Source organism: Adiantum capillus-veneris, chromosome 23 (assembly GCF_014529385.1).
Source record: "Adiantum capillus-veneris isolate H3 chromosome 23, ASM1452938v2, whole genome shotgun sequence".
In the NCBI taxonomy this organism is placed as follows: domain Eukaryota; kingdom Viridiplantae; phylum Streptophyta; class Polypodiopsida; order Polypodiales; family Pteridaceae; genus Adiantum; species Adiantum capillus-veneris.
In genome coordinates this window covers 73,634,561-73,648,977 of record NC_140953.1, presented here as the reverse complement: position 1 = coordinate 73,648,977, position 14,417 = coordinate 73,634,561, and positions in this window count along the sequence as shown.

The window sequence follows — 14,417 nt, the reverse complement described above, 5'->3', positions numbered from 1 at the left end:
TGATTAGCAAAATTTTTGCTGCTCGTACTATCATAATCTGCAATCACATGTGAGTTGTGCCACTGTTCGTCTGATTAGAAGCTCAATTTGCAATGCAATTGCTTGCACTTGCCAATTTCGGTTTGCACAATGACTTTTAGTCACTGGCGTTCTTTGTTTGAACTGTGGGAACAATGTCCAGATCTGTGCTAGAATTGTGATGACCTCGGCTCGAATGATCACCAAAACTATTTTCGCACTTCTCAGTTTTTTTTTCTACTGATTTTCTGTTGTTTCTGGCTTTTTCGCTGTTTGCTCGGTGTGAGATTTCCCCGGTGTTTTTATATTTTCTTTTTTTGGGTTTTTTTGGTACTTTCTGGATTTTTATGGCTCTAAAATCGGTCACTCTGTCAAAGTTGTAGCCAAATGTAGATCTAGTAACCAAATCGAGCTCTAATCGCGCGTCAATGTGCTAAGAATAGCCAAAAGCGGCCAAATCGAGATCTCGAATGTGAACACGCTCTAACTAGCTAAATCTGGTCAATATCAAGGCTAAAACGAATCTCTATCGCAAGTCGAGGTCCAATATGGTCAATCATAAGACTCTGCGGTCAAATCAAGCCAGAATGCAATATTGCACGTGAAACAACTCTAAAACGTGTAATCTAAAAAATCGTAGACCCAAAATCAAAATCCGTGTCAAACAAGGTCTATGTGTGTGATCTGACTCGAATTTGCTAAAAACGGCTCAAATCGACATAATCAGACAAAATCGGACAATTTCGGATGAAATCTGACTCTCAAAGCTCTAAATGCGTCTATTCGTGCGTGTGAACGGGACGTGTGCGGATGTTTGATGCATGTGCAATGAAATGAAGAGAAACAAAACAAAGAAAAGCAAACAAAACAAAAAAAATTATTTTTTGAGTTTTTGAAAAAAAAAATTATGAGGTTTTTTTTTTGGGTCTCTAGAGAGAAAAGTGTGTGTGTGTATGTGTGTGTTTGTTTGTGACTTTGTGAGTTTGTTTGTTTGTGTGTTGACTTTCTTGTCTTTTCTTGTTTTTTTTGTGTGTGTGTGTGTGTAGGGGTTGGGTCACACAAGGTCAAGGAAGAAGAAGAACAGAAGTATATTATGCGCTGCAAGGCACGGTACCGAAGCTTGAAACGCGCTTCCTTTTGTTTATTTTTTGTTTTATTTTCAAATTTCCAAGAAATACCAAAAATGCCAAAAATAGGTCGAAAATTAGCCGAAAACTCCAAAAATGTCAGAAAATCCCTAAATTTGTCAAAATAGTTCAAAAAATTCTAGGAATCTTAGAAAATCATCATCATTCACAACAGAGCATTTCCGACACGCAAAAGCACACCGAAAATAGCAGATTTTATCGTAAACGCAATTTTGACAAAATTGTCCACCCGATCTTTAGAAATAGTAAAACGCCCAAAACACGACCACGGAGGGCACAAATGCGAACAAAATGATACCATAAATAGGCACACACAAAATAGCTCGTAAAGATCGCAAAATCAAATTTTAATGGAATTATCCAAAAACTAGCAAAAATTTGCAAAAATTATCCGAAAAATACCCAAAAAATTTCTACAAATTGTCCACACATTGAGGAATAGTGCAGCAAATTAAGATTGCACAAAATTACATCCATTCAATTGCCAACAATTTTGTCAATAAAATCAAAACAAGACAATTAAACCGACAAAAATACGTCAAAAATTAACGCAATTGAAATGTGTAAATCCCTGTTTTGAGCACAAAAACGTAGCATTTCATCATTACACACATCATTTATGCAATCAAAACATTGAATTAACCATGCAAATTTAAACACTTTTTAGGCACACACACACTAAAAAATTGGTAGTTTTTATCAATCTTTAGGTGCCTATTTATGACAATATCTTGACAAAAGGGTTAAATTTGTCGGATTTGCAATGTGACTTTACAAATCAATAGTTAGGCATGAGCACAACATCAATCAATCATGAAAATTGAAAAATGATAACGCACACATTGATTTCTAGGTGCTCAAACATGGGCAAAATAGTGCACACACCTAAATTTAGCATGTACACACTCAAGTAGAATGTACACACACTTGAAATTAGTGTACACACACTTAAAATTGACCATCCAAGCATGCAATTAGCAACCTACAATCATCAATTAACAATTGAAACTTATCAAATTCATGTGCCGCCAATTCTTAAAAATTTCGACATTACGACGGCGTGAAAATGGAAAATTGCAAAATTTTCTATCCCTAATATCAACATTGCATTGCATCAACATAGCATAGCATTACATTGCGTCACATTACATTGCATCTTGTTGGGATATCTACACAATTCTACACATCTTTAGATTCTAGGGAGGTTGAGAATACCACCTTAATTACCTTTCCGTTGAAGATCAATTGAATGGTCGAATGCTCCAATCCTTCATAGCACAATAGTAAATTAGCAAAAATTAGTCAAATAAGCAAGGGGTTAGTGAGAAATTAGAGTGTGTAAACACAAAATTGATAAGATATGGTCACACATTAGGGAATTATGAACACAATGCTTCATGCGCACACATTCAAAATCCACAAAAACATAAACACACAAGTGAAATTAGTGAGGGAACGCATTCGTTTATGCCACAATTACACTAGCATAGGCCATCGTCCCCGGAAACGGCGCCAAATTTTGGGGGTCCCATCGTTGCAATAGCTCCAATGACTAACAAAATTATCAATCCGGAGGGATGAGCTACCCGGATAGGGCATGGAAACACTCACACGGTTAGTGAGCTAATCGTGGCAACACAAACGGTTAACTCTATGAGGTGAGCTTCTCGGCCTATGGAGGAGCGAAGCAGCAATGAAGGGCAATCTCCATATCCACTTCTCTTCACCTACAATCAATCCAATCACACACACTACGATTGCAAGACGCGCACAACACTAATCCTATCATGCAACACACTAATCGCAAGCACACACACATAGATCTATCGAGCACCACACTCCAATCAAACCTACATGCACACACAAGAAAAAGAGGGCAATCACACAAGATTAGAGAGGGATTAACCACTAATTAGTTAAGATCAAGTTAATCTAAGCATCATAGGCAATCATAAGAAGTAAGACAGAGGTATAGTGAGAGAGAATGAATCATTGATTAGTGTTAATCAAGTATCATGAGCAAGGAGAAGCTCAAGGACTCCATAGCCACACACCTCAAGAGCTCTCACCAAAGAGTGCTCTCAACAAATGACTTGAGAACCCTAATTTCTTTTACACACTGCCTTATATACCTAGGTTAACAATATGCAATGTCCGGGCGCCCAAGGCCTTTAGGGCTCACCACTTACTGAATCTGCAACCTAGGCACAGTAAGTGACCTATTCTTTACAACTTGGAACTCCCATTGAGCTCGTAACACATTAGAAATATTACAATGGCTTGAAATAAATCGGGAATTTACAATACGTGACCATTTTGGGAAAACGTGGAAAATGTGTAACTCCAATCTTCACTGCTTCTTTGCATTCATCCTTGATGTGCATTCGTACATCTTCGGTCTTTAGCATCTTGTGTTAACTGACGTTGACCCAGTTAACAGTATTCAACACGGAAGTGGAGGTTGACGTTTTTGTCATGCCACATAAAGGGGAGGGCTACCCTATCATTCTTGGAAGACCATGGCTAATGGCTATGGAGGCTAAGCACGATTGGAGTACCAGGATGATCCAAATGAAGGATGCTAAGGGAAAGGCCATATTCTATGACATGTAGACTGGGAAGCAACGCAACATGATCTTGGAGGCAATAGAAGATGAATTTACCAGTGACTCTTTGGCCACCTCGGGAGAAGAGACGACAACAACTAAAGAGAGTGACAGTAGCATTAGAGTGATGGGAGTCATCCTCAGATATTCAAAGAGATTGAGATAGTTTGAAGCACCACCGGAAAACCAAGAGGGACCATCAGGTATGCAACCCTTAGTGGATACAAGTAAGCTACATCGGATGCTCTCCAGTGAGTTAGCTAGTGAAGAGAGAGAAGAGTACATCTCGATGCTGGGTAAATTCACCACACTTTTCATTGATGGTTATGACAAGATCATAGGCATCACAGTGGTGCAGCACCGCATAAGACTCAAGTAAGCTTGTAGTGCAAAAGCTTAGAAGACTTGGGATAACTCAACAAGAGGCATTGCTCAAAGAGGTAAGGAATTTTCTACAGGCAAGTTTCATTTATACCATCAAAGACTCAAAGTGGGTCTCTCCAATGGTGGTCACGCCAAAGAAGAACTGTAAGTGGAGAGTTTGTGTAGACTACAAACCTCTCAATGCAGCAACAAAGAGGGATTATTTTTCCCTCCCATTCCAAGACAAGATTCTCAACACGGTAGCAAGTCATGAGTGCTACACAGTATGTGATGGCTACTCACGCTACTTCCGGCGGAGAAGACCAAAAAAAGACAACCTTCATAACACCATGGGGATGTTTTGCTTACAGAGTGATGTCTTTTGGCCTCACCAACGCTCTGGCCACATTCCAACGCTATGTAACTTTTGTCTTCCAGCCATACTTTGGTAAGTAAATACGGGTTTTCATAGATGATTTATGTACGGTAAGTAAATACAGGTTTTCATAGATGATTTTTGTATCTATAGCTCTCGCTTCCTCCATTTGAGCAAGGTCTATGATGGCCTGGCTAGGCTGCAAACCTTGAGTGGCCAGCTTAGCATAGATAAATTTCACATTGGTGAAAGCAAGGTCAGTCTTCTCAGCCATGTAATTTCAGCCAAAGGAATTGAGGCTGACCCAAGCAAGGTTCAAGCTTTAGTATCTTTGTCATCACCCACAACAGCTAAGAAATTGGTCTCTTTCATTCAGAGGAAAGGTATTTGAGCAGGCTCATTCACTTGCTCTCTCAAGTGGTTCTCCCTTTAAAACAAGTCACCCATGGAGATGTCTTCCTATGGAGTGAAGAAAATGAGCAACAATTTAGCGAAGTGAAACAGATCCTGGCTTCACTTCCCACCATTGCACCCCCTCTTGTGCGCACGTACGGAGTGTGTGCAAGAGAGGAGACGAAGAGAATGGGGAAGGGGATGAAGCACAGTACACAGCAGGTTTGAGGTTAGTGGAGAGGAAAGTGAGAGAGTGGTCAACTCTCTCCCTTTCTCTCCCTATATTCATTTAGGTGAAAGTGTAAATAGGGGCGGTTTCCCACGGCCACCTGGCCTACACCCCAACAACCTCCCACTTGAAGGTCATGGTGGCCAATAGTGGCATTAGTATAGTTGGTCTATACAAAATTGATGAATCATTGCCGAGGCTTCATGCTACACCCATAAGTTCTATACAATGTGTAAATCGCTCCGAGGCTAGGCTCTTTGTGAGAGCATCTGTGGGGTTGTCGTCAGTGTGACCCTTGACAAGCTCGATACGCTTGCCAGCCAATGCATCTCGTATGACATGGTATCTGACCTCTATGTATTTCGACTTTGAGTGAAACACTGGATTCTTTGCCAAAGCAATGGCACTCTGACTGTCACAATGTAGTACTGGAACCTCGTGAATGCCCAAATCTCCCACTAGACGAACCAACCATATGGCTTCCTTACTGGCGTCAGACGTAGCAACATATTCTGCCTCAGTGGTAGATGAAGACGTGCAATCTTGGAGACACGATCTCCAAGAGATAGCTGCTCCAGCAAACATGAACACATAGCCAGATGTGGATCTTCTACGATCCACACAACCCGCATAATCCGCATCCGTGTAACCTACAATAGATGCATCATTGTTTCTGAAGCGTAAACACTTGCTAGCTGTACCTTTCAAATATTTGAGGATTTTCTTAACTGCTTCCCAATGCTTCTTGCCAGGGTTTGCCATGTACCTACTAACCACTCCCACTGCATGTGCAATGTCTGGTCTTGTAGCTACCATAGCGTACATCAAACTGCCAACTGCTGAAGAATATGGTACTTTGGTCATTTCCTCTTTCTCGGCCACTGTCTTGGGAGAGTCTTCCTTGCTAAGTTTGGAGTATGCTTGTATTGGGGTACTCAATGACTTCCCCCCCTACATACTAAAACGTTGCAAGACTTTGTGAATGTACTTTTCTTGAGATAATTCAAGAATTCCACGTTGCCTATCTCTCTTGATGTGCATACCAAGAAATTGATTGGCATCTCCCAAATCCTTAATGGAAAAGTGAGTGCTTAGCATCTTTTTCAACTGATTGATTTCATCAATTGATTTGCCTGCGATAAGCATATCATCTACATACAAGATTAAGATGATTAAATAACCATCGTTCAACCTTTTTGTGTATAAGCAGTGATCCTCTTGACTTCTAATGTAACCCTGAGACTGCATGAATTTGTCGAATTTTTGATACCATTTCCTTGAAACTTGCTTGAGGCCATAGAGTGCCTTTTTCAGTCTACAAACCAATTCTGTTCTCGTTGGTTTTTGGGTTTTACATACTAATCCCTCTAGATCCCCGTGAAACAATGCGGTGTTCACATCCATTTGGACAAGTTCCATGTCCCGGATAGCAACCAAGCCAAGCACGGTGCGAAGTGTAGTCATCTTGACTACTGGAGAGAAAATCTCATCAAAATCCACACCTTTTTGCTGCTTGAAACCCTTGGCAACTAGACGAGCCTTGTATCTAGGCTTGGGATCTTCCACTGACTAATTCTTCTTGTATACCCACTTGCAAGGTAAAGAATTTTCGCCTTTTGGTAATTCAATAAAATCCCATGTCTCATTAGCCACAATCGAATTGTATTCGGATTGCATAGCCTGCTCCCACTTAACGCTATCCTCCATTTGTATAGCTTCTTTGTAGCAAGTTGGCTCGCCACTATCAGTGACCAAAATGTGGTGTATACCCGGTTCAAACCACTCGGGCGCACGTGATACTCTCTCAGAGCATCTCAATGCCTGACTGCTGGACTCTGCTCTCTTCGGAGCAATAGTAGTATCTTGCACTTGAGGAGTAGGTGCAACACTACTGAACTGAGTTGGTTCGGAGGCTACATCCTCAAAAAGAACACGTCTGTACTCAACATCTTTGATGGGCTTCTTGTGCATTTTTGATTCATTGAAAATCACATGTGAGCTACGAATGACTTTGTTTGATTCTGGGTGCCAGAGACGATATCCCATCTCTCCGTTTGCACCATAGCCAATAAAGATGCATTTGTGTGATCTGGGATCTAACTTGCGACGAAGTTCTTTGGGAACATGTGCATATGCCTCGCATCCAAATACACGTAGATGCTCATAGCTTGTCCTTTTTCCAGTCCATAATTCCTTTGGAATTTTGAAATTCAAAGGAGAACTAGGAGACTTGTTGATGATGTGCACTGCTGTCAGAATAGCTTCCCCCCAAAATTCGGGAGTAAGCTTCGCCATAGACATCATCGAGACAACTCGCTCTTGAATCGTACGATTCATTCTTTCAGCTATCCCATTTTGGGCAGGTGTGTATGGAGTAGTAAAATACCGCCGAATGCCTCTTCTATTGCAAAAATCCTTGAACTCTGTGGAGACGCATTCTCCACCATTGTTTGTGCGAAAAGCTTTGAGATTTGTTCCTAATTGGTTCTCAACCATGGCGAGGAATTTTTGGAATGTCGAAAAGACTTCTTCCTTACGCTTAAGGAGATACACCCACACCTTTCTGGTAGAATCATCTATGAATGTGAGAAAGTAGTTCGTCCCCCCCTAGAGTTTTATGTGGCATTGGACCAGACAAATCACTGTGCACCAAGTCTAGAGGTTCGCCTAGTTTCTTATTCAATGGCGAAGATGTCAATCTAGTCTGTTTGCCATACAGACAATGCTCACACAATGGAAAGTCCTTGTAATATAACACAGGTAAGTAGCCAAAATGCTGAAGTGTTTTCATTCCCTTTTGGCTAATATGCCCTAGCCGGTTATGCCACAACTCAGGAGACGGCAGCTCGGCAACATAGATAGAGTGTTCGTCGACACTCGAAACAAACAAAGAGTACACGGATCCGTTTTTATTTCCTTTCATCATGATAAGGTTGTTCTTGCGGATCATCCAAGAACGATTACCAAAAACTGTAGTGTAGCCAAGATCATCCAATTGCCCTATAGAAAGCAAGCTTTTCGTAAGCTTGGGCACATGTCTGACATTTTGCAGCACAAAAGTAGTGCCATTATGCATCTGAAGTTTCACATCACCAATGCCAATAATGTCAAGCTCATAGGAATCACCAAGCTTGACTATTCCATGCATGGATGCATAAGAGGAAAACCACTCTCTATGCGGTGTGACATGAAAACTTGCACCAGAATCAAGGATCCAATTCTGTGCATAACCCTCATCTTGTGCAACCAAAGCATCTGGAGTGAGATCTGAAGTGAAAATGAGAACATCTGAGGCATCTGCTGTCACCTCGGGATGAATCTCTGTGGGCATAATGAGCATCACTGGAGGAGGAGCATCCTCTACTACAGTGATAGGTATGGGAGACTCAACAATATTGAGATCCTCAATCTTTACTGTACTTTTGCCTTTGCAAGAATTATCCTTTTGCATGTTTTTCTGATCTCTTAGGAAACTGCGACAATCCTTTTTGTAATGACCCTTCTTGTGGCAATAGTAACACTCGACATTTCTGGCATTGCGATCTCTACTTTGGTTCCTGTGTCTGCTAGGACTAAGAGGATTTCGCTCTCTACTTTAGCTTTTGTATTTGTTCTTGTCACGGCCTCTTGCCTTTGTTGAACTGCCAGCCATATATGCATCTCCATGACTAGCATTATCGAGAGATTTACGATGAATCTCTTCAGTGAGCAACGCATCTGTGACAACATTGAACTCTAACTTGCCATTCGGAGCTGAATTGCTAATGGCTGTGCAAAAGATATCCCATGAACTAGGTAGAGAGCATAACAAGAAGATAGATTTGAGTTCATCGTCAAACTCCTTAAAGCCCTGAGATGTCAGCTGACTGAACAAGGAGTTGAACTCATTTAAATGACTAGAAACTGTGCTACCTTCTTTCATGTTGAGCTTCATAAGCTTTTTCATGAGAAAAACTTTGTTGGATGCACTTTTGTTCTCCCATGTTGAACATAAGCTATCCCAAAGTTCCTTGGTTGTTTTCTTCCCGATGATAGTGAAGAAGAATGACTCGGCTAGATGTAGACGTATCGTAGCCATGGCTTTTGCGTCCAAAAGATCCCATTGAGCTTGTGTATAATCATCATCCTCTGCGCGCTCTTTCAACGGTTCTGAGAGGACTTTGTTTATCGAAACATCTTTCATGTGCTCTTTCCACATGGTGAAGTTGCTGCCATCAAACTTCTGAATGAAATACTCCTCGTTTTCTGAAGAAGAAGCCATCGCTGATAAGAGGGTTTGAGAGGTGCCAAACTATGGCGAGAAGCTGTAGAAATTTGGGCAGAGTAACAGACTCAAAAGTGCCAACAATGGAAGTCACGACTCGTGGGAATGAAATCCGGCAGAGTCTCCTTTGTATGAGGAGTCAAAACTCAACTCAAAATGCATATAAATGTGCCAACTGCACTAACTGGGCATCTGATGCACAAAACAACTGCTATGTGAGTGCCAACTCGGCGTCAAAATCATAAATTACCGTCCAGATACATATCCTATGGCGAGGGTACCGTAAAGGGGAACTCCAGCTACCTGTATCACCGAAAGTGTCTCAACATTCGAGCACACCCCATCTCAAAGAAAACCTCATGCTATCGACCCTCCAAAGGCTAATGCAGACATAAATGGACTAGCCACAGTCTCAGAAAGGGCACTTCCGGTCCGAGTCTCAGAAACGGCCGAGAAAAACTGCCAAAATAGCCAAAAATGGCTCCACACGTAGTACAGTGGGCAGTGTCCGCAACTCAACATACATGAGTAAAACCGCGCTCAAACAGGCGCCAAGAACTTCTGCATGCAGTGAAAGAAATGCCTGTGGGGATATGTGCTCTCAAAAGAGCTCAGTAGCACTAGGTGTGCTCACAAAAAAATGCATCTGCCAACGCATGTGTTCGCAGAGAATCTGCTGTCGAAATGATTGCCAAATCACCTATGAAAGCACTGTGTCTGGTAACCTGGAGAATCTGTGAGTGAATGGGCTGAAAAACCCCCCTGTAGCCTGTGACCTACGTGTCGGTGTTGCTATGTGCCGATTTCTGCCGCCGGGCAGAAATATGCTAGTCGAATAGCCGCCAAAGGTGTCGTATCCATAAACTGTGTAGTACAAGGCGATCGGTGCGCTCGGTGCCGATGCTGGGTGTCACTCCTCTATGATAGAGGTACCTCTCCCGTGCATGTCGCAAGCACAGTCGTCGATCGCGGGAACGCGCTCCTGTGGGGAAGCGCCCGGTGTCTGGGTCGGATGTTAGAGATCCGCCGCAATGAGGAGTGTCGAGCCGGTGCGCATGAGCGGTGGCGATGTCGATGTCGCCTTCCGCCGCCGGGCGGAAGTGGCTAGCCGAATAGCCATAAAACGCCAAAGCTCGAAGTCGATATCGAGCGGTCAATGCCGAGTCGGATTGGTATCGATCGTCGCAGATCTCGCGCGATCTGTGAAGATTGATTGCAAGCTTGTCAAACTCGGTTGCTTGTGCTCTCTCACAAGCATGGTGTCAAGCTCTCTCTTTGTCTCTCTCACTCTCTCTCAAGCTATTGTCTCCAAGCTGGCTGAAAAAAAAAAAGTTCTTCTTGTCGCTGTCAGCTGTGTTTCAAGCGGGGTCAAGGAGTCTGGGGGGGGGGGGGCTCGTGGACTTAACTACGAGTCGATTAGGGGGGGGGGGGGGGGGGGGGGGGGGGGGGGGGGGGGGGGGATGTTGAGGGATCTCATGGGAGAGAGCCCTTGCACACAAGAGAGAGTCAATTGAATTTTTTTGTTCTTAAAATAAGTGACTGTCGAAAAAAAAAATTGGCGACTGCCTGCTTCACTGACGCTACCAGCGCTGCCTTTGGGCACTGTGTGTGTGTGTGTGTGTGTGTGTGTGAGAGAGAGAACACCACCAATTCCCTCCCCTTTGCTTCGATTGACTAGCGCTGTCTGCTTGGCTCGTTTTGTAGCCGATTGTTGCCCAATGGAGCCCCCACTGCTGAGATTGCCCGCTGCCTAATTGGCTCAATGTCAAGCTTGTCAATGCTTTGGCCTCTTGGTGCTGCCCTACTCTATCTCCTTATGCCCCCGAAATGCTCAAATTCTCATAGTGTCCATCTCCCAGCTTTGCCAAATGCAATCGGTTGCCTACTTGAGCACTGAGACTTGAGTGTGTGTGTGTGTGTGTGTGTGCTAAAACACACAACCAAGCTCCTGGTTCTTTTGATTGCAGCGCTACAGCTTTGATTGCCCCCTTCTACTCGCTCTTTGAGTGCCTGACTGTCAATTTGCTACCCGCCAAATAATCAATGCCTTCGATTGTATTGCAAGCTCACGAGCACGTCGGGCTCTTGCTCAGTGTCGATACCTGGCTGCTTCGGCTTGCACACACACTCTCTCCTATGAGCTTCCAACTCACTGCAGCCCTGTCCGATGATGCTCTAGTGTTTGGATTTGCTAAATTCTCCCCCTATCACTATTTGCTAATTCCCTCCAAGCTCTTATGGACCCTCAATTCAACTTCCCCTAATTGCTCCTTGCTTGTCACATTGCTGCCCTCGACCCAGAGTGTGTGTGTACACACACTCGTAAGCTTTGCAATGCTCTCACACCAAGATCCACTCTCTGTGTCGACCTTGGTCTCGATTTGACCTGCAGCTTCTGCTTGGACTACCCCTTATGAGAACCTGAGAACTTGCTCTCGATTCTCTCAATTCCTTGAAGCACTTGATGCTCAAGCCTGCAAGGCTCTCTTCCAAGCCAAGCTTTGCAAACATAGATTTGCCAAATTTCCTGCAGAGCTTCAAAAACCCCAAGACTCCCTCTCCGATGGAGTCGTTGCACACGTCATGAAGCCAGGAACCATCGACCTTGCCCGATCTCTCTTATCCGTGCCGGATCCGCTGTCACCGCCAAGCTCAAGCACAAGCTCCGAGCTCCGCCATATCCGGCGAGCTCTATCGCTTCCGAGTCGATCGTTGAAGAGCGGTCGCGCATGCGGTTTGTCGTCGCAGCTCTGATACCAATTGTTGTGCGCGCGTACGGAGTGTGTGCAAGAGAGGAGAAGAAGAGAATGGGGAAGGGGATGAAGCACAATACACAGCAGGTTTGGGGTTAGTGGAGAGGAAAGTGAGAGAGTGGTCAAATCTCTCCCTTTCTCTCCCTATATTCATTTAGGTGAAAGTGTAAATAGGGGCGGTTTCCCACGGCCACCTGGCCTACACCCCAACACCCCCTAGATGGGACGAGCCATTTTATGTTAACCCCAGTGTAGGAAGTGATACACATGGGGCCATACGAATGCAGAAGGATCCCCAAACCTCTTTCATGCGTCCTATCTACTTCTCTAGTTGTGTCATGACCCCATCAGAAAAAGGGTTCACCACGGTAGAGTACATGGTGCTTGCATTGATGTTTGCCACTACAAAGCTTCGCTCTTATCTATTGCTTAGACCCTTTGTAATTCTAACAATGGAAGAAGTCTTTCCATATGTAATGCAACACATGGATGTCCCATCTAGAATCTCTAAGTGGCTCATTAGATTACAAGAGTTTGATTACACTATGCAAGTGGAGAACTCCACTAGAGCTAGTCTAGCAAGTATTCTTACTCATCGTCACTATGAGAAGAAGCTAAAGGTCAACACCGAAGGCAATGGAGTGACACCAATGGTGGAAGTTCCTAAGCTACAAGGAGCTCACTCTCTTTTCTTTGATGGAGCTTACAAAAGAACAATGGACGAGGCTGCAACTGGCGTCGCCATTTTCAATGAGCAAAAGGAAAAGGTCTTCTATATTAAGCAGCTACTACACGCCCACTCCAACAATGAAGCAGAGTACGCGGGCCTAATTCTTGGATTAGAACAATGTGTTTTGCAAGGGGTTCAACACCTAAATGTGTTTGGCGATGCCATGCTCTTGATAAAGCAGATAAAGGGCACTGGGTTTGTAAAAATTAGGTTTTTCTTGGCCAATTATGCCATGTTAAGGATCTTTTAAGAAAGTTTGAAGCAGTGCAGTTATTTCATGTCCCTAGTGAAAAAAATCAAGAAGCAGATGCTCTAGCCAAGGAAAGAATACAAGATGTTCCCATAGGAGCAATCAAACTGAAGCTGTCCCTCTTCCAAGGTAGTGATGCTATGATTGATATCATCAGCTTCTTAGATACAGGAGAATGTTCTGAAGGGTATACCAAGGGCCACAAACAATGGCTTGTGCGAAAGGCAACAAGATACCACCTTATAAACAACACCTTGTACTGCAAGGGCAAAGACCAGATCCTCAGGCGAGTTCCAATCTCCAGTGAAATTACGAAGGTGATCTCAAGTTGTCAAGATGGTGTTTGTGGCGGCCACTTTGCTCTAGATATTACTAGTAGGAAGATTCTACAGGCAGGATTCACAGGCAGGATTCTCTTGGCCTAGTCTAAACAGGGATGTGCATCATTGGTGTAAAACATGCAGAGCTTGTCAAGTATCCAGTGATCGAATACTAACCTATGAGCCACAGACTCCTATCATCTCATATGGCCCATTTGAGAAGTGGGGAATAGATGCGATTAGTCCTTTACCAAGGGCCAATTGGGTAAACTGTACATTCTAGTTGGTGTAGACTACATGACCTGATGGATGAAAGCAACATCAACCACACGCATTACAGCCCAAGAAGTGGCAAAGTTCATATTTGAGCACATATGGCCAAAGGTCCGCAACTTGGAGCACGTAGGCTGGGAGGCTTGCATGTACTAACTTGAGTCCCCTTTGGCGGATCGTTGATGGACTCATCCAGAAAACGGCTCGAGATCATGTCTAGCTCGACGCGCAAGGGAGCCTTCTTGGCACCGTGCATTCATGAAGTTTAGTTGAGTGCGGAAGCGTCTTTAGGATCAATGTTGAGCGAACGAGGCTATTTGAGCCTTGAGCGCATGTTTAAGAGGTCCCCCTGGAACTCTCTCACCTCTGAAGATAATATCTGATAGAGAACCAGGTTTCAAAGGCGACTTGGTGAGAGAACTGATGAAAAAGCTAGGCATCACACGTCGACACTCAACTCTGTACTATCCACAGTGCAATGGTTTAGTGGTAAAGGTAAATGGCATGCTCTGTAAAATCATCACAAAATAGGTGAATATCCACATAAGTGATTGGGATAAGCATCTCATGGCCGCTCTTTGGGCCTATCGCACGACATTCTCAACATCACTAGGTTTCACCCCTTTCCATTTGGTATATGGAAAAGAGGCCATTCTACCCATCGAGGTGCAGATAGCCAGCTTGCGAGTCATGG